The sequence below is a fragment of the Trichoplusia ni genome, chromosome 2 (assembly GCF_003590095.1).
Source record: "Trichoplusia ni isolate ovarian cell line Hi5 chromosome 2, tn1, whole genome shotgun sequence".
NCBI classification, from domain to species: domain Eukaryota; kingdom Metazoa; phylum Arthropoda; class Insecta; order Lepidoptera; family Noctuidae; genus Trichoplusia; species Trichoplusia ni.
This window is the reverse complement of record NC_039479.1, coordinates 4,832,032-4,858,801: the sequence shown is the minus strand read 5'-3', so window position 1 is coordinate 4,858,801 and position 26,770 is coordinate 4,832,032. Positions and strand designations below refer to the sequence as shown.

General features: G+C 34.6%; 1 protein-coding gene across 1 annotated transcript in view; it reads right to left on the bottom strand.

Annotated features, from left to right (window-relative positions):
- LOC113504451 overlaps positions 1-26,770 on the bottom strand; it is a 63,860-nt gene that overhangs the window by 25,364 nt on the left and 11,726 nt on the right. The window contains exon 2 of the mRNA XM_026886745.1: positions 18,884-18,918. The gene's annotated coding sequence lies outside the window, so the exon portion shown is untranslated. The remainder of the gene's footprint in view (positions 1-18,883; positions 18,919-26,770) is intronic.

Genomic DNA, 26,770 nt, shown 5'->3' with positions numbered 1-26,770 from the left:
TGACATTCGGTAGCACAAACGAGGTGTTAGTCTCGACACGTCTCGACTTATAGCCCCAACACGCGGCTTAATTGGAACAAACTGAACATGTTCGGATGTTCGCAGCTGTTCTGACTAGTTCGTATGCTAACAACGATGCGTCTGTTTTGTTAGATTGACATATTTTATAGCAAGAGAAATGCAAGGATTTTAATAATTGGTCTTTGTGGGCTGAAATTGCCGAAAATTTATGTTTTCGAAATGAAAAATATTAATTGCAGTACGAGAAAAAGGTGTTTTATGACTTGATTTTGGCGAAGCCAGATTAATAATTTTCCCGCCTGCATTGCTGTATTGGGCATAAAAATTAACTGTATTTCAGACTGTTCCAAGAAATATTTTTGCCAGCCACGTTCAATTAAGCTTTTAGGACTTGGACATTTGTTCATTTCTATACTCTAAAGCGGAGAATTTGAAATTAACTCTTTGAAGAGTTTGTTCAAACATTTGTGTTCTTAGATTAAAAATATAAACGTTTAATGCACTGTGTTCTGAGGTGTCTGTCCTCATTCACAACAAAAGCGATTCAATTCAAAGGACTTCCCGTTGAATTGAATGCATTGCATTGATTTTGTATGTTTGAGACAGCGCTATATCCAGCATTAGCGCTGTCTCGCTCCTACATTAACTTCAGTCCAAACTAAAAAGATGGAGGTAGATTCATTGTTTGAATTCTACTTCCCCATTGTCAGCAGAAGTAATCGATCGTGTCTGCGCGTAAAATCCTTTAAATTATGAAACAGTTAGGTACACCTAGGGCTTGTATATTGTTGCGGTTTGTTGATTAAAACAGACAATAAACCCGTTTATAGTCCTACATTTAGCTCAAATGTTGGCAACTCCGTGATGTAGCATACAAATTAGAAATTAAGACAGACAAAAGAATATTTGTTAGTATCCATGTAGGCATGGCAGGTTTTTCAGCAAATAAACTAACTGTTATTTACTTTAGGGTCCAAACCTAACGGTTTTACTATTTTGTGTAAAAAATAGATCTATTAATAAAATTAATGGGTATCGATCTTTCAATTAATAATATAATTGCATCATAAGGATATCAATTATAGAAAATTTTCATCAATTCAGCAATAATCGTAATAACACAGTAATAATAATAAGGCTTAACCGCTAGATGGCGTTACGTAATCAATTAAAAAGTCGTAACCGAATAATCAATTAAATTTTCTCTGTCTAATAAAATTAGTTGCATCGTATCTATCAATCGTGTTGCCGTTGAGGCCCAATTAAGCCTGCTAATGACTACATCTAAATCACCGGCCTACCGTCCAGCCTCAGTAGCATCTTAAGATTGTATCGAGCGCGATAATTTGCATTCGCTCTATTATCGAGACACCGACTTGAGTAATTTACGTCCGTTCAGTGTTAGTATATGGTGTGGCGTGCTGAAACAATGATAGATTAGGTAATTTGCTTGCTTGCAGTCAAGTAGTCAGGTTCTTGGTGTTAAAGTTGTGTTTTTGTGGTTCAGTTGCTAAGAGTGTACCTTAAAGGTTCATAAAAACAAATTTATGACCATAACAAACGTACCTTAATTTCGATATTTATTTTTTGAAACACTATTTCATCTATCTAGTTACCACGGTTCATGAGAAACAGCCAGGCGGGCGGACTGACATTGTAGATCAACTGTGGAACTTATTTCACGAATGAGCATAGTAAGTACTTCGAATCTTATATTCGTTAAATTGGTTCCTAATTAAATGTTTTCATTACAACTCATAGCAATACTATCAAAACATAACACATCACATAAATAATAAGAAACATGAATAAACAAAATATCAGTCACAAACACACAAGCGAACTTAAATAAAAAAATTATCAAATTCAATAAAGTTCACAATCTTAAATTAAGAAAAAAAGTTATGACGACCACAACGCTGACGGATCCAAAACCGCATCAATCAAAGATCTTTTTTAAATGTACACAGAAAGCAATTAAATTTACACATGTAAAGGCATAATTAAAAAGCCAGTAGTTCTTGGGAACTTGCAAACGTCAATCAGTATCCATTGAGATACCGAGGTTTTCATATTGATCTTGACACGGTGCTACGTTCAATTTGTTGTATCTATGAGTTAATATAATAGATACTATCGATTTATCATCGTTAATGTGATTTAATCCTTTAGAAAAGTGGCCGACAAGTGTAAGGTGTAATAAAAGAAATTGTGTTTAGAAATGAGGTTTACTCTGTTGTATAAATATGTGTGATTTAATTTATATTTGAACAAAGCAAACGTTGTTTTGCAGAATAATTCTTTTTTCTAGTTGTATGTATTTTTAATAAATTATACATTATAAAAAAATTTCCATCCCACCAAAATTTCCTCCAAAAAATAAAATATTTTTTTTAGTGTGAGCAACCCTTATTACTTAGGGGTATGAAAAATAGATGTTGTTCTATTCTCAGACCTACCCAATATGTATACAAAACTTCATAAAAATCGGTCAAACCGTTTCGGAGGTACGGTAACTAACATCGTGACACGGGAATTTTATATATTAGAAGATTATTTTTGTGTCACATTTTATATATTAGAAGATTATTTTTGTGTCACATCTTTATGAAATTATATTCCTATTGTGTAGGGCTATTAACCGGCTAATATATTTTATTCTTACATGGTTATAACTCCATCCTTATTGACTATTTTTTTTTGTTATGTTATGTTTTTTCCTCACTTAAAAGTGTCCGCTATTAGGAAAAAAGTTGTTTTGCTTTGTCAATAGACAAATATATCACTTCGACTTATTCGGTTCATACCATTAAAAAGAGCGATATGTTCAGCGTATGTGTTCGGAGACATCTATTCCTGGTAACTGGTCTTATAAAATTCAATTCAATCTACCTGATCAACACGCTAACAAAACTTAAACTACGAATCAACTCAAACCTACTCCTTACTAATTGTATTTATAACACATTTATACTCTGTCGATTGCAATTAAAGTATTGAGAAGCAACTAATAGGAAGCGTAATCCATGTAACACCATTACAGTATCACATTACACTTGATTGATGAACCGCCGCGGGTTTGACGCCATGTTCTTTATGTTCACTTATCACACATCTTTTAGATACCGCTCTTATTAATGAGTCTGATACTGGCACTTAGATTACTTGTAATAAAGTCTTAATTAACATGTGTTTGTTTGATCTAGGTACAGATTTAGTGTTTACGCTACGGTTGATGGTTCAATGTTTTTATAGTGATGATGTATTGGATTTAGTTTGGTGTAATGAGTGGTGTAATTGGTTTTTGGTAGCTTAAAACGATTCTCGTACGTATTCAAATTTTTGGTGACTTATTCCACACTAAGGAATTTAATTTTTTATGACAATCTTGTAGAGTTTCGTCTAGTGAGATGAAGTTTTGTGAAAAAGAGATGCGGCTTTACACTGTGCAGTGTGCTGTACCTCCTTACATCTTTGATAGAGTTGGTGATAGGCTCCTAAACCTTTTGGCGGTTTTATTTTATGTTTCTTAGGTCAGATATTAATTCGTAGTATAGACAGTATGAGCTATTACAAATGCAAGACGGTAATCAAAACTGGTGTCACATGATTTTTTTGAGCAATATAATTTAGGCCTATATGAAACCCAGATAATTAAAAAAAGATGTATAACTATAATATTTGTTTTACAAGAAAATACAAAACAATACCCTTAGTACCTAATTTCACATGAAGTAAAGAAAGACTGAAAGAAGAAAGAAAGAAATAAAAACTTTAATATCTACCAAAATTAGATACCAAATTCCTTTCTATTGTAAATACAAAAACATTAATCGAGAATCCACAACGGTACTAGCAAGTGTGTAAAGTAAAATGTGTAAGAGACAATAGCGCATTCATTATTGTGTTAGTGCTAGTTTTACCGCGCTTAGACCGGTAAAAACGGTTTGTCCCATCACTAGTCTGCTTTGCCGATTTTCGCGCCGGTACCGACAATTTCGACGTCAGTTTTTTACGGACAAGTAAATACTGTTTGGACAGACTGGCTACTGACAAACCTCGGTACCGTATTTCGAAAGACGTGAGCTAAAGTTTCAGTTTCTTAGCTGAATTCTTTCTTTGGTTGTTAAAGATTTTTTATCTTCTTTTTCTTATGGTCTGGTGTCCGTTTAAGGAACCAATTGTCGTCGTCAAGTTGTCTGCTTATTTAACCACTTGTCGATTTTAGGAGTTTCAGTTCAAGAGTTTAGGATTAAAAATCCCTCGGATTATAGGGTTTATTGCTTGAGGGAAAGTGTTGGTATGAAATTACGCTTATTCGTTTATTGGTGCTTCGCAATTTTGGTCAGTACTTGGCTATGCATAGTAATTCCATCATTATGTTTTGTTACAACTGCCTATAATTATGCAATAAATAAGACTTATATGCGGGGATCCGAACCTACGACCGTTCACAACACCAAAGTCCATTCTGTTAGGCTACCACTTAATCACTAGTTAAAAAAACAAATAGCCAACATTTGAAAATTGTTTCTTTAACAAAAGAGAAATCACGATCGTTCTTTGTTTTGAGAAGGAGCTGCCCAGCCCATTCTTCGTAATGTATAACATTGTCATGTTTAGGAGATACGCGGAAGTATTCTGTATCATTCAAGTGGTGTTGGTAAAAAATGTTTTAATAGGAACTGTCGATGGTGTAGCTTTAATCGCGTGGTTAACCATGGCCTACGTAGACTGTAAGTACGGTAGGTTTAGATTACTATGGATATTATGTTCATACCCCATCATCCTTGAAATACTGTCTGATTTTAACGCGTTTTCGTGAAAATTCATTCATGTTTTAATTTTGTACACTATTGTAAATATGTGATGCGTGCTTTGCACTGGTGTTTGCGCAGTTTCTGATTCACATCCAGAGCACTTTGGAAGCGTTTGGAAGAGTGGACGATACTGGATGCTGTCTTTATAATTAGTATTTTTTGATATTCAAAAAGTGCTATTTTTTAGCGTAGCTTGAATATATCGATTTTGATTCTTGTTTTTGATTAGTACAAAAAAAAATTAGCCAATTTTAATGAGAGTAGCTCAGGTAGCTCTATAAAATCGTAAATTTTAAGTTTATGTTTATCTAAATATTACAGAAATTTAAGTTGGTTTTCTATTTAACATTTGAACGACTAGGATAATAAAATAACACACTTAAATAAGTGTGTTTATACCAATTGTTGGTAAATACACTTAAATTTCTTGATACTTGAGTGCGAGAAATTTTCTGTAATATTCAATTTCAATTACTTAGGATACAAAATTCATCAATTTTCCATACATACCCATATTTGGATGCAAACATCACAGACCTCCTTCGAGAAAAGCTTTTCCGTATCAATATTATACACTTTCATTTCAGAATAATATTGAATATTTTAACTTTGTATGTATATATGTATCGTCATGCTCATTTCTATGCTAGCAAAATCAAAGAGTAAATAATTCAAAACGTCTGTATATGGCCAGCCGTGTCCTATGCGAGGCTAACAACAGACAAACAGATATAAATCTTAACAATCTTGTCTAAAGCACCTTCTAAAAAGCCGGTCAAGTACAAGTATTATTCGCTACAGGGCAGGTTCCGTATAAATTGTCAAAAGAATAACTTAATAATAAATTAATAATATGCTAGAAGATTTGTTGCTCAATTTCATGTCCGCAATAATCATTATTTACTTTTTTATTTTGAACTGAACAGAAAACTTTGTCTGTAAAAATTGAAACTGTTTATTTATCATAGTTTTTGAGATACAGCCTGGTGACAGATCGAAAGACAGACAGCAGAACCTTAATAGGTCATAGGGGTTTTTCCCGATGAATACGGAACAACAAAAGTTCAGATATCAACCGAATATCAACCTTATCGACAGCAATCTTATTTTGTTCAAATTCAAAGAATATGAAAGAAAATGTATGACCTTCACCTTTGAATATTTCACCTTTATTCGCTATCTGATAGCATCATCGCGTTCATTGTTCACAAAACAACATTGTCAAACGTTGTTAAAAGTTGAGAGAACAACAATGTACCTCGTTCAAAGTTTAAGCGTTACAATAATTGCTTTTGTGATTCAGATTTATGATCAGACTGGAATGCAATAGAAAAATGTGTTCGTGAATCGTGTTTTTATAACGAAGTAAATTTATGGACAATTAGACAGTATTTAGCACATTTCCCTAATTAAGGAAATATTGGGAGAGGTAAACAAACTTATCATATCTAATGATATTTGAATTGTTAACAAATAAACCATTTGAATTCAACATCATAATAGCCTTTTCCCAAATATGTAGGTGGGCTCCCATTGCAACTGGATACTGTGCAGTTGTATCTTAGGTACGAGCTCTTCATTAACCTTTTGAATTCAATTACTAAAATAAATAATTTATTTATACATTAACATTTACTTTTTAAGAATTTCCTCCTTTCAAGTTTCATCCACAAAATAAGTAAACCGCAAATTGTTACATTTTTTTTTAAATACTAGCTAATCCAATCAGTTGCATACTATCGTAATCATTTCACAGAAGTATCGATATTCATATCATCTTCCTCAACACTAACTACTTGACACGTATTTAGCGGTCTTCAGAACAGTTTGTGGTTCAAGCCTTATTCATAAACTACCAATATAGATACGGTACGGTAAACCACGCGACTGCTACAAGTCCAAAAATGAACCTTATTACATCCGTGTTAAGGTGTTCCCAAAATGGAAGTACTACCATACATGATTGGGCTACTGCACGTGAGATTACCAAGGAAAAAGTAACAGTTACAATACCTATTCGAGTCCATTCGGTTGTAATCTTTTGATGAGCATGTGTCATAAAAAAATCGTCTGACCATAGAAGCCTTTACAAATGAATTCCGACCACTGACAATTTAATTTATCTGACAAGTAGCGTCTAGTCATCCGAGTTCTGTATTATTTCATTTATCATCGAGTGTTAAATAGAAAACAGTGTCAATTGTTATAAACACCGATTACACTGCTCATTAGTGCAGTTTTGTCGTTGTTATACCGAAAAAAATAACTTTCCTCGTTACTTGACCGATTTAGAGCAAATTTCGACTTGTGTGGGCGAAAACTTAATATAAGAATATGGTTACGAAACACAATATAAATCCACTATCATCGCTCATTTTGTACCGAGAGGCTGTTAAAAAGGCGAGCAATGCAAACACGTACAACTGAGAAAGTATTCTCGTTTCCATTAAAGAAGTATACGACGACGACGCTCCGTAAAACGTTAGCAGAGAAAGCTGCGCATTCGTTTCATATTGGCTCGAATACCACAATCATAGGTAATGTGGACGGCATATGGTGTCCAGGCATTCGCGTAAGCCAATTGCTTTTAGTTGCAATTTTCTGCAATTCCTACATTTGTCGCAAAGTACTTGATCAAACCGTAATTGCGTCTGACAAGGCGCTAGCAACAAATGTTACGTACGTTTAAGTAATCTCGACACGCCATTCTGCTTTAAGCTGATTCAATAAGGATGGGTAGACGTTTTACAAACAATAGTCCAATATTTATTTGACTGCTCGTAAATTGTAATGCTTATGTACCTATTAACCGACTTCGTTAGAATTTATGGATGAAAGTTTGTTGGAGAACATTGTTAAGGAGAGAAGAATATAACACAATATCCATAAGCACTCGAATGATTTACCCAATGCATCTGTTATCCTCTTCATATGTGTGGATATAATAGTAAAAATACCGACGCTACCCATCAATTTTCAAACCTATTTACGAGTCAATACCGCGTGTGTATTTTTGTATCTTAATACAATGATTGCTCATTAAACGTGTTGAGCACAGCGAAAAACAATATAAACGGTTTGTTTGTTAGAGTGCCGACGCACATAGGAAGCACATCAAACAATGTGCGATGTGGCTTACAAGAAAGTGTCATTAATCAATAAACCATCGAGGGAATCTTCATAATAGAAATCTTTAATCAAAAACAGCAAAAACTTCTTAAGGATTAATAGCAAGACGTAGAAGTACAAGACTTGGTGGAAATACGAAGGTTTATATCAACGTTCTCGTTAATCTAACTGTAATCAAAGATCCATTACTGTGATTTCATTATTGGAGAACAATTATACCAAGAAAGTTGGTCGCTTTGCCTTGTGGGATGACTTGTGACCTCCATTTCTTTAGTGTAGCCCTCATCGGCTTTGGTCTCTTGGTCTTGGAGATTTGCTGATTCATGGTCGGGCGTCTGTGACTCGTCTCACAATTGTGACGTCATTGACAGGTGGTGCAAATACATTTGCCCTTTGACGAGTCACGTTCTTTTTGTTTTCATTCTTTAAATCTTCTTTCTCATAAACTATTGTTATTGGTTTCGTGTTTGATTGTTGTTCCCTTTATTGTTTTGTCTTTTTAAAGTTCCATAGTTAAAGAGCAAAGTTAGCTATGCCTCAGAAACTGTGATAGCCAGAATCTAAGGTCATAAATTGGATGGGTGACCTATGTTTGTTGCAAACATGTTTTCTTTATTCTATTTACATGGTACCTCGGTGTCTTGAGTTCGACTCGCCCGAATGGACCGGCATTTCCATTATGATTTCATCAATTCGTATGCCATCAAAAGTCTAAATAAATCCTAGAAGACGGTATATTCTCATTACTAAAACAGACCACAAATTACCCGTTGTCGTCCTCAACCAAATGATTGCTAAGGAAATGTGAGACAACTACATAATAACTGTTCGGTGTATGTAAACGATGCTACTGTTGCAGTCATTTCCTTTCCCGCCTTATGGTTGAGTGTGACAAGGTACTATGCTCGTCATAATTGTCTGCGGCAGATGGGTGGTGTAAAAAGCCGCATACCGCATAGTTGGCCGGCACACGCCGCGTCGCTTGCGCCGACCACATCAAACGCACATCTAGCAAAAATGCGAACCCTTTTTCATCGATTAGAATTGCTGTTTCTTTGATTTGTTTTTTTTTTTATATTTGTAGTAGTATATTCATATGTTTTTTTACATTTTCCACTAAAAAGGTTGTTCATTTAAAAAGAGATTCCCTGAATTTAGATGTAATTTTTTACTACCTGGAAATTTGATCATATTCTAAATCATTCGCAATGACACCGTATATTGTAAAAATAAATAATTCTTGCCTTAATGACAACTCCTTTACATCTATTTAAAGGACTTATTAAGTAAAACATCTTCATAAAGAACTCTATCGGGATTCCTCACACATTCTATTACGTCCGCACGCATGCGCAATGATTGTAGGCTCGATGAACGATGTGTATGACATCGATCGCGTGCGCTGCTTGTGCGCGGTAATACCGCCATTTGCGGTTGGATACAGCCTTTATGTACTAACATTACCTTCACGTAATGGTCAGCTGTACTTAATGGAAGTAAGCCTTAAACGATTTGAGACGCTTTGCTGAAAAAAGTATTGAGGAATGTGGTGTCTAGTGGAGACGGGAGGGACTTGGTAGTTGTGATGCTCGACCATTTCTTATATATCAGATTCAATTGGAAAAAGAGCTATTTTTTAAAGTGTAACATACCCACAAGCTTTTGTGTTGATTAAATCGCTTTCAAACTAAAGACTTCTGTGTTTAACTAGGTATACAAGGAAAGTCAATCTTCAATAAGGAAACATCACATTAATACGGCCTTTTTTTAAAATGTCCCGTTTATTTTTCTTAGAAATATGAGAAACAACTAGCTCTAGCTCGCGACTTAGCCCGACTGGATATAGCTTATAGCTAACTAAAAATAACCCTAGTTTAACGAAGCTAGCAGAGTTAACCCTACTTTTCAGCTACCTCTTTACCAAATTTCATCGAAATAGGTTTAGCCTTTTGAGCATGAAGAGGTATCAAACATACCCACTTGGACACACTCATATACTTACGCATTCATAATATTAGTATTATTTCTAAATTATGTTGTGTATAGAACAATGAACTAAACATCAATATAACGTATTAGTATAGTCTTAAATAGAACCTCCTTATTTACCGTATTTCTCATAACTCCTCAAGACGCACGTTTGAGTGGGTTTCCCCGTATCCGAACATTGAATATAAACGACCTTTTAAACAAAAAGCAAAAAGTCGATTCGAAATTGATTACTCGATCTGTGGACATTAGAAAATGAAGTGCCACTTGTGTTTAAATGTAAATAGTTGAATTACTTTGAAATCAAGTGATGGAGGTATCTAGTGTCTATGCTAATGTTGACACTGTTGTACTCGTTAAATACTAATTGTAGCGATGTCGACTAGAACTTATTTTACAGTTTTCAACACTGAAATTATCATTAAAATACTTTTTGAAACCCATTTGAAAAATCTAAGATTCTGACAATATTGAGATGTTACACCTACATGCATGTACAGAAATATGGTATAACTTTCTTCTTACTTAATATATAGGACAATTCACACATAATTTGTAGCCATTTATATCTATTGTACAGTTTCATTAAAATCTATACAGTTGTAACAATCATTCATCCATAATATTAGTAGGTATAATAGAAATATTAAAACCGTTAGACCTAATATAACTAGAACATTAATTGAAAACCTATTTCTGCAAGTTGAATTGCACACAACGTTATTAGGAATTTTCCAAGTCGTTGATGCTTACAGTAATTTCTGCTTTGTTTCTATGGGAACGGCTTTAAATACCTAACGTTAGGTAAAGTCACTTGCACCATTGAATATAGATGAGTCGAAGGAAGTGCCTACACTACTGTAGCATTTTAATTTTATAGTAAATCCTTATTTCAGTATACCTTTTTTGTGGACAAATACACACGTATTTCGTGTAACATACTTACTAGGATATAAATGCCCACTGCTGTTCACTACATATAAGGATGGTTTTAGTATTCATTGCCTCACTAGAACACTGTGGTTTGGAGATACTGTTTATTGGCAGTGTCTTAAAATTATTACGAAGATAGACATAATATCTAAAATGCTTCATTGCTACTTGACCTGCGTTGGGGTCGAACCAACACCTCGTTCATATATATCTAATATATATATATAATTCATATATATATAAGTAGTTCCACAAAGCCACCACAATATATTATGTACACCATATTTCTTGCGAATACTAATATCTTGGGAATCTTCTCATCTTCTGATAATCTTTTCGATTGAATTCTTCCGACTCCGATTCTTCTTGTATAAAGGTTGATCGTAAACTCCTAACAGTGTCATTCACTTGTTCTCTTTATGCTTTTCCAGCTACTTTTCAATGTTCCACGACATGCACCGTGCTAAATACTTTACTAGAAGCCAAACCCTCACAAGAGTTCGAGTAACTTACTAAGGTATAACTGTATGTGTTTAAGGGCTATTGTTGAGTAATTACCATCTTAGCAATCAATTGTGTTTTATGGTTAAGCTCGGTCGTAATACAAGCAATTTACAACTCTATGTGAATCATTATTATGTTTAATGTGTATGGAAATAACTTCATTTAGTTCCGTAGTTTTCGCTGTTTATTTAGTGAAGCTTGTTGTTATTGTAAAGACTTTTCGACATGAATTCTTTAGACTTTTTGTATTCATAAGTACGATAAAAGAAACTTGTAATATGCTGGTAGCCGACTGGTATAGGCAATCACGCCAAAGCTATTGAGTTCGACGTGTCGCGGGTTCGTTTATCACGTAGGGCAAACATTTGCATGATCTTGTTGCGAGTCTAAGACTCCGTAGCACGAGAATAGTAGTAAAAAGGTGCGATTGTCGAAATAAAAAAACGGAATACGTTATATTGAGTATTAACAGACTCCATGCTTATTTTAGATACGGTTTCTGTAAATATATGTGTGAATAACAACAATAAGTGAGGATCCCATTGCTGAAGATCACAGTCATCCTTTCTTACAAGGATTGAGCGTTGATCACAAGGCGATTGCGATTGCCATTGCGATTCCGGGCGATTCTGAAAAAAATTGAAAGTGACTTTAACTTTCAAGATCTGACATCTGCATATACGAACTAGCAACCTTGTGCATACTAACTCAACGTTCACATTACAACGACATGAGAATTAAAAAATAATCCAATCGGTAGCATCTTGTCCTTATCGTTGACCATTCGCGGTGTCCCTAACTGATTATACTTTAACATATCATTATCATGGTTCGTTGGTTCCGTAGTGAGGTACCCGCTCATCCGTAGAACAGTGCAGTTGTTTTATAGACCTCATAAAGCCTGCCTATTTCCTAGTTATGGTCAATAAATATCTTCATGGTTTTCTCTAACAAAGTTGCCGAACAATTTATTAATTATCTTTTAATAGATGCTGTAATCTCGTACCGTAAATTGGTATACCTGTTAATATATAACGAGGTGTATGGAAAACTATTAACCCGCAACAAAAATCATTCAAAGAAATAACTAGACTAGGAAATGTATGGGACTTTTCCGCTTAGGAACAGTGCACCGAGTAACAGAAAGATGGGACTAACATACGCTGAGCTATAAAAATTGAGAAAAGAACATTAATCTATTTCTGTTTTTTTTTTTATTTTGTTAAGCACTTACTGTGCCCCACTGCTGGTAAAATACCTTCTTTAAATTTTTCCACTTTGTCCGATCTATGACTTTTCCATCCATTTTTTAGATCCAGATCATCGCTCCATCCTAGTCCTGGTTGTCTCGACGCCGTTTTGTGTCTAGATGGAGCCCACTAGATTTGATTCCGTTATGTTTTCGTAACCCTAAAAGCATATTCGTAAATACATAATTTGTTACATTTCGGCAAATCGTCTTTACTGTTTTACGCCTATGCAACTTTCAAGAAACAATATTCTTTTCATAATTGTACCACAGTCTATCATAACTTTAAGACATAATTTACCAAGATACATAGTACGCAAAGTGCCCCACCGTATCTCTGATAGACTGCAATATTTAGTGTGTAATAACGTTTAATGGCTCTATAAAAACTTGAGCTCATTAACTTAGTGCCCGTTATTTTAAAACGGCTCAACATTGTTCGTCTATATGGTTATAGAATCTGTCATCATATTCAAATTTTATTTATCCTTATACCTGCTTGTACCTGCGTTTTTCAGAGGACTTAGTAGTAAAGTCATTATTACATCTTCACTTTTTCATGATAGAAAAAAAAAAGAGTTCGGTATTATTTGGAAATCTTTGACGGATATAAGATTGTTTTGGCAAACACTGACACACGCAACTCTTTAATATTTTCAAATCATCTGTTAAATTACAAATCAATCAATTAATTTCCTCTGAAATTCACACTAGATACCTTTAGCACGTCTTAACCAAGCCTCTCTTATTAAAAGTAAAATAGCCACCTGTCCCTCGGTAACATCTCGCTAATTATTCACAGGCTGATTAGCACGTTACAAAGAATCTGGCAGCACGCATGGCTTATTAAAATAATGCTGTGCTACAACGTGGTAGCGTCAGCAACGAAAGTCAGGAACAGACAGTGTACGCATGTTCAAAATGGGGTATTTGGCAAAAAAAAATTTGTTTAGTCCGTTAGATAGATTTCCGAAAAATATTGGATAAGTATTTTTCCTCTGTCTCCTAAACAAAAAAATAAAGCTGGCAAAGGTAAAGATGCAGAAATCTCGTGTGACGTCACTAACCAGTAAGTTTTTACTAGCAAATGATGTTTTTAGCCCCACTATCATACATTTCAAATTGTTGACTTTAATGATGTAATAAAATAAAAAATACGTATAAAATATTTCTGAAAAGCTGTCTGAGGGGCTGAACAAAATTTTATTATAAGAGTTAGTTTAATGCGTATTAGTTATCAGAGACAAGACTAGAAGTAGTCAGTAATTTGTATTAATATAACGTAGAATCCTGATGTTAAAACTTCTTCTCTTCCCAGTCCCTATTAAATATTAAGATACATTTTTGGTAAGTGTTCAAAGATTTTTGTTGCTGACTGTACTCCAACAGGGTTATTAGATGTTTCCTTTGCATTATTTCTAGTTAGAGAACGAGTTTTCAAGCGCAGGGCACAAGGGAAGTTACTTAAGTGTTAGTTTAGACTTGATTGTTTTGTTTGTGTGTTCAATGAACATTGTAACGTTTTTATTTTATTTGATATCAAAGCCAATGTTTGTTTTGTGGCAGCTGAGATTTTTTTTATGTTTCGTCTTGGTTGCAAAGTCTCTTCGTATGTTTTAATGTTTGGTTGGTGTATTGAAAACGTTTCTAAAAGGATTCTATTATTCAATAAAATATATGTCCGTAAGTTACAATTAGCTCGAGTAGTTAAAGTAACCACGCCAAACCCACAATTTCGCGACGGGTCGCGAGTTTGATCCCCGCGTAGGCCAAGCGTCTGGGTGTATTTGAGCATGTGAATGTTAATGAAACCTCTGCCACACAAAGATTAAATCAAGTATCTTACTTGATTAATATCGATAATTATCAGACGTAATTTAATTATTTTAAACATGATCTTGAAATGACAATATTACCTCTATGTAATAGCAAACATACTTCAAAACAAAATCGATTCTGCATGCAATAATCCATAGATACCCAAGTATTTCTACTGGACGATTATAAATGTACTTCTTACAACCAGTTTTCCTCATAACGTAACGACAACGGAAAATGACAAGCGATCCCATTCCGATATGCAATATCAATGTATGCTAAGAATTTAAATGAGACACGATTCCAATCTTAATGTTGTCAAGTGAGAATGTTAGACAAGTTGGAAATTGATCACCATAGTTTACCATCGCGGTAAACTGTGGTGATTCATCAAAGGTTGGCTGTCAGTCTGGGGTTGTAGTAAAATGGGTCAAGGGAAGGCTTTCAGTAGAGACAAGTGAATATTTGTAACTCACTAGGAGTACGGATGTGCTGTAGGTTGGATCACGATATGAATTAGGATAAAAATCAATACGGATTTTTTTCAGGAGGACGAAGGCTTAAGAAAGTGCCTTAGAAGCGCCAAGTGCAATTGAAATATCAAAATTAAGCAAGCAGATGCGCCGAAAATGCAGAATGTAAACCCGTTGATAGGAAATAAGAAATCAAATAAAACATAATAAATAAAATGTTTCAGGTTTATTTCTATTCTTCGAACATCTAATTTTAATATTGCTGAAAGGCCTCGCGACAGATGAGGAAGCGGACTTTTCCATAAAAACAAAACAAAAGTGAAGTGTTAAAACTTTCCACCGATGTATCACCGAATATAAAAAAATTGCCAATACTATTATTTACAAATGTTGCACATAATGTTTTATGTATTCATTCTATCCGGTTCAGCGTGGCCTGATGACCGGTGTCTGTTTGCCGCAAACCTGTCCGCTCTGTATTGACTTTCGATCGATTTAACAGTCAGAGTGTAATGCAATCTGTTTGACTAACGAATGGATTTTGTAAATTATTCTGATGTTGGTACGTCAGTTTGTAGCATCTGTTTATCATATATTTGTTCTACAGTTTAACATGTATTTTTGTCTTATCAATCAATCACTCAATGAGTTTATCGCTGCAGTTTGTATGGGAGGTGAACATTGTAAGGAATTATTTATTTCATTATATATTATCTTAAACGAGGATGAGAATCAGACCACCTAAAAACCAGTACCCTATTTGAAGTGGATCGGCTTGGAGATGTTAGAGGATGCATGAATTGTCTGGACTTGAAAAGAGGCTACGACCTCTGAGTTTGTTTCGACATTTCTTCTCAAGGTAGAAGATAGGTATTACCTAAATTGGTACTTCAGATAGCTTAAAAAATCTGTTGACGTGTAAAAGCGATATCATTGTAACCATGAATCATGTTTTTTTTTCATAATGGGGGCTCCTTTTCTTAGCAGTACGTCATATGGGAGTTTAGGCTGATTTTAAGTTTAAATTTTAAAATATGATAAATATTTAGCACTAGCACTTTGAACATTCATTTAATAGTGCTGGAAGTAGCAATCGTTAAACAGTTCATTTACAAGATAACACTCGTCGATCATTTCAAGATATACACATAATTAGAATCTCGTAAACGCTAAAGTCATTACCAGAAAATTTAGGACGAACGGTAAGTCCGTTGGTCATAATTAAGTGCCAGTAACCGATTCCAGATAATTAATAATAATTGTTATCTGCGTATAAAAGACAAAATGCTTTCCTTACTATGTTGGTGGCGGCTACCAGGCTAACGGGATGCAGCTTAGTACCTACCAGTGTTTTAAAAGGTGCCTATCTGACCACCTCAACCCATCTGTTCAGCAAAATACCCCTTAGTAAGACTTGTTATCATGCTTTCTATCTTCTGTCTTCCCGTAAAGACTGTTAAAGATGTAAGTGGTTATACTTACCCACTTGTTATGACATAGATGGTCCCCCATCCACGGACCGTCCGTATCAAGCGTAGCTTAATCGGTGTTCGGCCAACTTGTGCAATTGTAGCTTAGCCACCATTACCTACCATAATATCTTAAAATAATACTATTAATATAGTGAAAAAAATGCCGCTCTATGCCTGAATTACTATAGTGCGTGAAGAAACGAGAAGCCGATATGACTAAAGTATTGCGCCATCTCGCTTCTTTAGCGGCAACAGTAGTAAAAGCACGTAACACAGGCTAGTGACGTTAATGAATCGTAAGGGTACTGCTACCGAATACCTTAAGTGTTTAAGAACCACTTGCTGTCGTGTTTTTGATAAATGGTCCTTATACAACGCCGTAGGGAACTAGACATCTTTCAAATACACAGATTTACTGTCGTACAAGTAAGTAGTAAATCGGGCGGAATGATAGTTTTAAAACAAGTGTTAAAAATCATGCTTGATTAGGTGCATCTGAAGCTAAAGATTGATCGATTGTGATATGCCGTATGGAAACGAAGTGTCGTTTCAAGCCCATGTTCCTTAAAGTTTGTGCATCATTAATTGACTCTAGTAGAAATTGATGGGATGTTTTCGGGAATTTTTGATCTTTGCATTTAGATTCTCCTGTGACCTTTAAATTAAAATACAAGTAGAAGGGTTCAACATTTTCGTCAAAAAAGATATGTATGCTTCAGAAACCCTCTAAGTTGAGTTTGAAAACTTAAAGTATCTTATATCAGTACTTATACGCATTACCACTTCATACAAAGCTGTTACAGTTAAGTTGATAATTATAACTTAAAACTAAGTGAGTCTTATCTTAAACGTCAACAATATTTATGCAGATTATTCTCACCTTAAAAGCTAATAGCATATTATTAATGTAAAGCCTAGTATCAAAGAAGGGAAATTCAAAGTTAGGCTTTAGACACACTGAAAAGCCTGACAGACACTTCCATTAGATACCTCCCGTGTGATCCAGGTCTTATTGTTCAAGAGATCGGTCATAGACAAGTGAGTGCAAGTCACTCTGTATGAGAGTTTTAGTTTGTCTATGATATGTTCCGAGCTGATGAATAGGTTTTATGCAGTTAGATTGTTGATGGATATTAGCAGAAGCAAACTAAATGCTTCATGGGCTATTGGTGTCCTTTTCACATGTATGGAATTAGAGGAGGATATGCGGAAAATTAAAGTGATGAATTAAGTTTGGACTATATAATTAATGATTTTAATTGATGTTTCTCTTATGAAATAAATTGACGTTTCCTTCATTTTCGAATGATATTTATCGCGACCTAAATTAAACAAATTATGCATTTTGTCTGCTCCTACGTAAGTTTAACGGTATTAAATTATATCTTTAACTAATAAAATGTTTTACATTGAACAAACAGTGTTTACTAAGCGTATTATTATGCTATCATCTCGAGGCGACATCGGGACAAGATTCAAACGCAACAAGCGTTTAACACAGCGATAGAGTCATTGGAATCGACTAAATAAAATAAGATAGATCCTTATACAGCGTGATTGACGAAAAAGGAGGTTTTGAAAAATTTAAGATTTATTTAGAGTCAGATATGTATGTCTGGCGGATAATGCGTCGCGTATTATCAGTCGCATAACGAAGACTAAAACTTCGGTCTGTAGAAACAATTGTAGATGAACTTAGATTTTTTTGTTTTTCCTTTCATTTCATTTCCATTTAATATTTTTTTTTCTTGCTGGCGCCACTACCATTAAACTATTAAGTTAATAATATTCTCACGCTATTTTATAATTTGCCAATAAAATTGGATAGTTTCATTATTTCTGTATAAATTTGAAAGTATTATGCGTATTATGTAGAACAAGGCGACTGAAAGTTTTGATAATGTTTTCAAATGCCAAGGTCAATTTGATAATGGATTTTTTTTTTTAAACTTTCGCAGATATTTGCTACTTTGTATTCAGACTACTAACAGTGGGCTTTATGGAAACCAAATTTTGTAAAAATATCCAGATTTTTATAGTGTCAGTTTTTTTTACACTTGCGTCACCCACACTCAGAACAAGCGTTTTTGGAACACACAAAAGCTTTTCCTAACCGAGGATCAAACCGATAAACCACTTATTAAATAACTTAAGACATTTACATGGACATACGTACTTAACATATATATATATATTTTTTTCAAAAAACGTTATGAGGTTAAATTATAATCAAATCATAGGACTGCTGCCTCTATTAATAAAACATTCAACACGTTTCAATACTTACAATATAATAATTAAATCTTTGAGATATATCACTATCTTATCTTGGCCTATCCCAGCTATCACCGAAGCGTGACAAATGCTCGCGACGCGGCGACGGTCGCGTTCCATCTCATCATTATAACAATCTAGCGCATGCGCACTGTAATGCGAGATGATGTTTAAATAATATTGTTAATGCGTTAGACTTACCTTATAGACTCATCGTACAGAGGTTGGTTGTCACCCTGAAAAGAAATAAAAGTGAATTAACATTTGTACCTCATTTAAATTGCTTCAGATTAAATCTTTGGGATCCAGAAAAAACAGACAAGCTCGAGTCGACTTCACAACACTTAGCATCAAAGAGCGAGAAAAAAAGTACGTACATCGTATCTTTCACCGTTGCGCTTATAGTTATCACGGATGATGATGACAGACGGACAAAGGTATTCCATAAGAATACAACCTTACAAACCTCTTAAATATAATATCGAAGAATTTTAATAGTAATAAAACAAAATAATTTGTGTATTAGTTTCAATTAAGAAAACTATAAATATAATTAATTGCCGTTGGCAAAATAAAAAATCTGCTATCATAAAAAAACTTATTAAAATAAAAGCAATTTCACGGTATTTCCAAATTAAAGACATGACAGTTTTATTAATGTTTAAGTGTACGGTAGTTCAATGTAGTTTACTCAAATTAAAACTCAGGAGTCAACAAAAGGCGTGTTCATGACTCCGCCCATTCAATGACTAATACGAGACGACTATTAATTTACCGTAAATAGGCATGCTTAATGCTCATGAATGGTTGTAAACAGCAGGCAATGATTACTGACTGCACGGATAGCCGAGTGGTTTACGTCACCACACCAAACCCACTGTGCGCGTGTCGCGGGTTCGATCCCCGCGTAGTACAAGTATTTGTGTGATCCACGAACCCTTGTTCTAAGTCTGGGCGTCTTTGTGCATGTGATTTGTATGTTTGTAAAAATCCTCGCGACACAAGGATTAAATTCCAAAGGAGGAGTCGTTTAAAAAAAACAAAACAAAACTAACTTTAATTCTGCTTCTTGTAATCTTAGCATCGGAGATTATTGTTAAGTTCATTCAGTTAAGAGAACAAAAGAAAAAAAAATACATTGTAAAAGCAATATATTCCATTTTCTGTGTATAAAAATCTAAACTGTAGTTACCTCAATACCAAATTAATATAATATGTAACATTCTCAATTAATATCATATTAAATCAAAATGGTTCCAGCTTTTGGGCGTGAAGATGTAACAAACATGAAAACACACTATCATATTTATTCGATTTTTTATTAGTAATTGCTCTTTAATGTTCAAAAACTCATAAAAGGAGAAAATGTCAGGAATCCAATAAAAAGTAAGCGCGTTAAACAATAAAATGCGAAATTCTAAGCTGACAAGTAAGAGCAGTTGGTTTTAACTGGGCAGAGAGAATCGGAAATACTGTCACGCACATTACGACAGGGTGGTCTAGACTTAGGCCGAACTTAAACGGCCAGACGCCATTAAACACGTGCCACAAAATTTCAAAAACGTGCAGAAAAGTAAATATGGACGTGAACGGAGTTGGTCAAAAGTATGAGGCTTCGCTGTTGGTGCGAAGCCCCAAAAGCATAATTCTGAATACAAATTAACTCGCTTCAGTAAATTATGTAGATTTTTTTCTACCGTAAAACACAGCTTGACAGTAAAACGTGTAACCCTCCCACAACATAAATGTCTCGACCGATTTCTATCAAACGTGTCTAAAAACACGTTTACGTTTAATCCAAAACAAATTTATTTGAAATCCCTCAATCCTTTCGGTAGCTATGATGCCACGAACACAAAGCTCTCTTGGGGTTAAAAAAGAAAACACCCAGAACTCTTCCTTTTCTAAAGCTGTTTTATCAAACTCTTCGTCCTCTCCGTCCGAACATTTCCCACTCATAATTCTTTCGCAATGGCAGTCCAACCAATACTAAACACACATGTTTGTTTGTTTGTTGTTCACCTGAACCAGATGGGCTTAATGTGTTTAAACCTTGTAAACCAAAGTAACGCCACTTTGCACGGTCGCTTTTCAACTAAAGCATAACCCTGGAGAACCGTTAAGTTAGATGTGAATAAATTATGGTGTGAATGTTTTACGTATTTTTTATAAGGAATGGAAATGGTATAGTGCTTATGGTAATAGTTTTTTGTTACTAGCTAGTCCAGGAAATAATCTGCTCAGGTAATCATGTTTCAACAATTACCGTCTAAACTTTAACAGACATCAACCCTAATGATTAGACACTTTTGGAAACGCGGCTAGGGTTGGATTCAAGAACTACAATTTAGTTACATTTTAGACGTTCTCAAATACAGCCATATGAAATAAAGATTACAGTAGTATTGTAGGTTTCGTAGTAGTAGTATTAACAAGAGTTCGAACAATACCGATGTATTTGTTTCATAATAATATAGGTTCATTTGTCCTCATAATTTCTTTGGTGTTTGATTAATAATAGGAAAAGATAAAGATAGTATCTTCACCTCAGCACATTAATCCTAAATTTGTGATACGAGTACAATACGATGGCGATGCGCGTTCATTCACTTAGAGGGTAATTACTCGAGGCCAATGGGTTTAAAACAGCCACACTGGTATGGGTGCACTATGCCTCTGGTATTTAAAGATGATTTTCGCTAAGAGCCTCAGTTATGACGTGTGATATGGTAGGCTGAGCGGCACCGGAGCGCGAAGCTAGCTGCCCACACTTGCTCTTCCTTGTTTTTTATACGGAAATGAATGACTGATATATATTAATTCGAAAAATTACTCTTATGGAATATTTAACACTGGTTTTAGTTTTTGTTTTTGTTGTTAAGGTTTGTGCACCTTTTAATGGGTTAAGAGTGTGGATATTAGAATTGCGTTATGTGAGGTATTTTAAACTTTAATGGTTGTTAAAGATAATATTTTTAACAACAAAAACATAAAATCGACTTAAAATAAAAACGAATTGTCAAAACTTTAATGGGAATTTTAATGGGAAATTCACAGCTGTTAATCGAAAATTAAAACCGCATCGATAGAAGTGACAAAAAAAAATCAATGAGAATATACAGTTAATTATACATATAGCAAACATTAATAATGATATACTCAACCATCCTGCAGTTACCCAATCAAGACGAAACACTAAAGAGATTCCCACAGTTGAATAAATTCAAAAAACCACAGCCTAATGCAAAGGGCAACGTATGCCAGCTAATATTCAGTAATAAGCATGCTCACCGCGTAATAATGAGGGTGTATGCTTGACAGTATACACAGGCAAAGCAGAAGTATAAGTTATTCAAAACAGAGGACAAAAAAAGAGCAAAACTATGTTATCTGGACTTTTAAGAGGTGATAACCCTTTTTTTCGGGTGGGAAATTATCAAATGACTCATTTCGCTTTGGGTTGAGCGGGAGTCATCAGACTCTTCCTTCTCTCTTCTCTTCTCCTTCTTTTGGCCTTCGTGTAGCGACGCCACGGTAACCCTTTCGGGCAACGCCGCTGCTCCGGCACGCAGGCGATAAAACGTAGGTTTGTTTTCTTAGGGTAAGCATTGAATTTTGCTTGCTTAAAACGAATTCGTCATGTATATCATAACACTGATAACATAATAATACTACTTAAAAAATAAACTCTCTATTTAACTTCATTTCATTCCACTATTCCAAAACGGTAAAAGCATCAACAATATTTGTAACAAATCGGCTTGCTGGCAACAACAGTTAATGCTCAGACGAATATAAAGGATCAAATGCAAAAAAGTAGGTAGGTACCAAATAGATTTACTGCGTTTCTTTTGCATGTTAATTCACCTTACGGTCAAGTCCCTATGTCACCGACTTGGAAATAAGCAAGCATGCCCTGGGTTATCATTTCAATCCAATCCACAAGCAACTTTTTTACAAACATGTTTAAATGTAACAGTGCTTTGAAATCATGAGCTTGATTTTAACGAATCAAATGATAAAAAAAACTACATTTGACACAAGATTTATGCCCGGTCAACGACAAATGGTTCGAAATCAAGAGCTCATTTTAATTGTAATAAATACACATTTCACCCACATAGTTAAAACCTAGTTTAAAATTCCATCAAAACGAGTATTTTTCCTAGGTCTAAAGAAAATTTTAAGTGCTACAAAGGAAAAGAACGCGTTGACCCGTAACCGACAATCAATACCTACATACTTTTTGCTGCGTAGTCAACGTATTAAACATTACTGCCATAACCTATATCTGTGTTATATTATTTTTAAGACGTTGTTTTGTGTGTGTAAATAAATTATTAGATAAATAAATAATAACCAAATGTAGGAAGTTCCCCAAAACCTTCTGAAGTTAAAGTTTAAGTCTAGGCATTCCTCTAATGACCAATTTTTATAATTCAAACCACGACATTCCGTGATCTGAATATAATTCTGAAGTGTTTTTCTCAAACATGCGTCTTGTTCTAAAACTCGGATATTTGCAAAGCAATGATTGACGTCAAAGTCCGTCTGTACGAAATTTAAGTACTCGATAAATAAAAGATTTATTTACAGAAAATTCTACCGTATTTGAGGCAAAAATTGTCTTATATCAATCGTAATCCTCCTAAAATAAGAAAGAAGTTTTTATAACTGTTTGTATTGATGTTCTGCTTTTTTCGGGTTTCCCCACAACCACGCGGGTGAGGTATTTTAAACTAAGAAGTAAGTTCTTTTAACATTTAATCTCAAATTAGAATACTAGAAAGTGCACTAGATTTGACCACCTGTTTGTCTTATTCATTCTGTGCAAACAGTTTATGTACTAAGTGACTCTTTGGTTAGGGTTATACGAAGCTGCCCGTACCTTGTAGATAAATAATAAAATTATTATTCATTATATTGTATTACAGACAAAAATATAATTATATGTAATTATGTAGCTAACTTACCCTGACTAGCTATACGGGGTATGAACAAACGTGGCTTGGAAAAAAGATGTAGAATAATTAGTCGTACTTACTATCAACGTCAGACAAATCAGAAAAGTACTCCTCTCTCGCGTCAACGAATTGTTGAAATTTACATTTGACAATATCATGGCTCCAGTGTTGTCTTGAATCTTATGAATCAATGTACTATGTCGCGTGCTATTAAGGCTAACCATGTTAATGCCACAAAGAGCAGTACAGTCAATAGCAAAAGAAGATTCAAAATCAGAAATGAACGAAGTTCAACTCATGACTGTTTGAAATGTACTCGCTTTTACTCCGGTTTACCTAATATCGAATCACTTCGACGCCACACAATTCTGACGCGAACTCCGTTGTGATTTTAGCCATCTAGTTTTGCTGTTGACTATACGTACAAGAATCACGACACAACATAATCCACTTCTTTCCAATATTAAGGCACAGACGATCCAATTATTATCGCATTAAGTATGCGAACTGCGCATTGTCAAGGCGTGATGTCTGTCTGTCTGCCGACCCGACTTTTACTCGTCCGGTAACAACCAGACCGTGATTTGTCTAGCACGTTCTTATTCCAACTCATTTCCATTTCTACTGAGCATACGGAATTCTGTAATGAGATCACTGCTTTTGTTGGCATACGCTACTTGTTACATGTTATAAGTAGGACAAAAAAATATAGCAAAACTGGGTCTGTCTAACTGGGAGAAGGATCTAAATGAACATGGTTACGTTACTTAGTAAAAAAATGGTAGTTCATGAAAATTCAAACTTCCTCTCTCGATTTAAGGACTATTTTGTGGAATTTGCATAGGACCCGACCTTTAAATTATTTTCTAATATTTTTGTAGTGCAGATACTGGTAGTAATAATTCTAAAAGATAAAAAATAGAAAATGATTGAAGATATACCAATAACCTACCTCCACATAAAAACAATTCTGAACCAAGGACGGTAGCACAAGATAAAGATATTAAATTAATGAGCAATATCTACCTAATGCCACCTAACATGCTTATGAATTACAAACATGACTAATCTATCATAACTAGCCATTAAAGAAATATTGTTTCGCTTGCTATTTAACTGGCAACACTAATGTGCGATCACGTTTACGATTATGCTCGCAACACCGGCGGAGTTGTATGCGATCGACGCACGCGCCTTGCATAATTTTGCGTCTCTGAAAATATAATAATGTTCGCGACAGTTGCTTTGTAGCACGTATTGCAACATGTTGCGTATCATATTCGTATTGAAGGTTTTCACGGCTTAGGCAAAAATAGCTTTATTTGTTGCTGGTATCGTAGCGTGTTCTTGCAACAGTTGCAGAGGTTGTTGCGCGTATCATGTTGCAGGTCTAAGTCTCAAGCGATTTTGCCCTTTTCTTACGACCAGCCCATTCATGAAGCTTATTACGTATTTTATAGTCATTTACATGTTTCAACGTAATAATTAACGACGTTTTAGTGTAAGTAACTAATTTCTATTTGTATTGAAGGTAATATGGTTTTGTATGTTTAAAGGTTTTGTTGCTATTGATATTGTTGCCCACTTTGTGTTGGGGAATGAGGAAATATTGAGTTCCCAAAGCACAGTTCCCAGTAAAGAGAACTAAGTAACTGAAACTGTGAACTGTTAGTTATGATCCCTAAAATGAATTTTGTCTTTTAAGAAAATTGTTGACTACAAGTTTAATTTAATTGTTATCTTGTGTGGTGAGAATTGAATATTATAACGTGTGTTAGATATGGTTTTTATACTCAACTAGCTGTTGCCCGCAACTTCGTCTGCGTGATTAGAAGATATAAGTAATGATTCTTTTTCACTCCTGTTAGTCGCAACGTGATGAGATTAGCGCGTTCAAACAAACAAACTCTTCAGCTTTATATAATAACTAGCTGTTGCCCGCGACTTCGTCCCCGTGGGTAGAAAAGATAAGTTATGATTTACATATACCTGCCCTGTCTTTTTCACATTTTCCATTGTATCTTAGCTCCTATTAGTCGCAGCGTGATGGTTTTTAGCCTAAAGCCTTCCTCGATGAATGGTCTATTCAACACAAAAAGATTTTTTCAATTTGGACCAGTAGTTCCTGAGATTAGCGCGTTCAAATAAACAAACAAACTCAGCTTTATATATTAGTATAGATATAGAAGTATAGATTATCTTGTAATTTCAGGCCCAAGCTCCTATACACATGAAGTGTGCCGTTTACCTTTAACTTAAAAAGTTACTATCTAATCGACATCCAAAATCACAGGGTCCGATTCTGCTATTTACAATGGCCTATAAAGATGTAGAAGGGCAATTGAATTAAATTTGAAACTATTCCTATTCTCTTAAACACTTTAAAAACACAAACACAATAATTGGTAATTCTTTGTATTGACCGTGAGTGTTCCGCCCCGTACTGAATTTCCAATTATTGTTACAAAAATGCTTAGAATAATATGAAAAGTGCCAACATATTCCAATTTCCATTTATTCATCGGCCATTTTAAATAGCAGAAATGTGTGCCATTCCCATTCGTTTGAACTTTTCTAGTCTGGATTAAAAATTCAGTCTTAGACCTTTTAGTCCATCCTTAAGATTTTAACAGGCAAATCTGAAAGTATAGTAAAGTAATTCGATGTTTTTAAACTTAAAACGCATTGCTATTTTATATTTCAACTGAATATAACGTGTCTAGATCGTCTAATAGAACTTCCTTATTTCTCACATTTATTACATCACGATACACATACACACGTAAGTAACACTTACACACTCATATTCAAGTACAGAGTCAACATACAACAAAAACATAAGAGCGTCAAGTTGTTTCCATTTTCAAAAATATTCTTGTGATTGTCAAGTGCTCTTTTATTTGACGTGAGGTTGATAAGTTTATGTCAAATAGATGACGCGTGCCGTCATAGGGAGGTGTCTATACACTATATGTATAGTTTTTTTGTTGGCACCCAACTCACTTATGACCGTAACGGCCGTACCTTAACTTCTATCCTTCTTTTTAATATTAGTTGTTATAACAGCTACATAATCTAGGAAATTACCAACTGTCTTGCTACGGTTCATGAGATACAGCCTGGT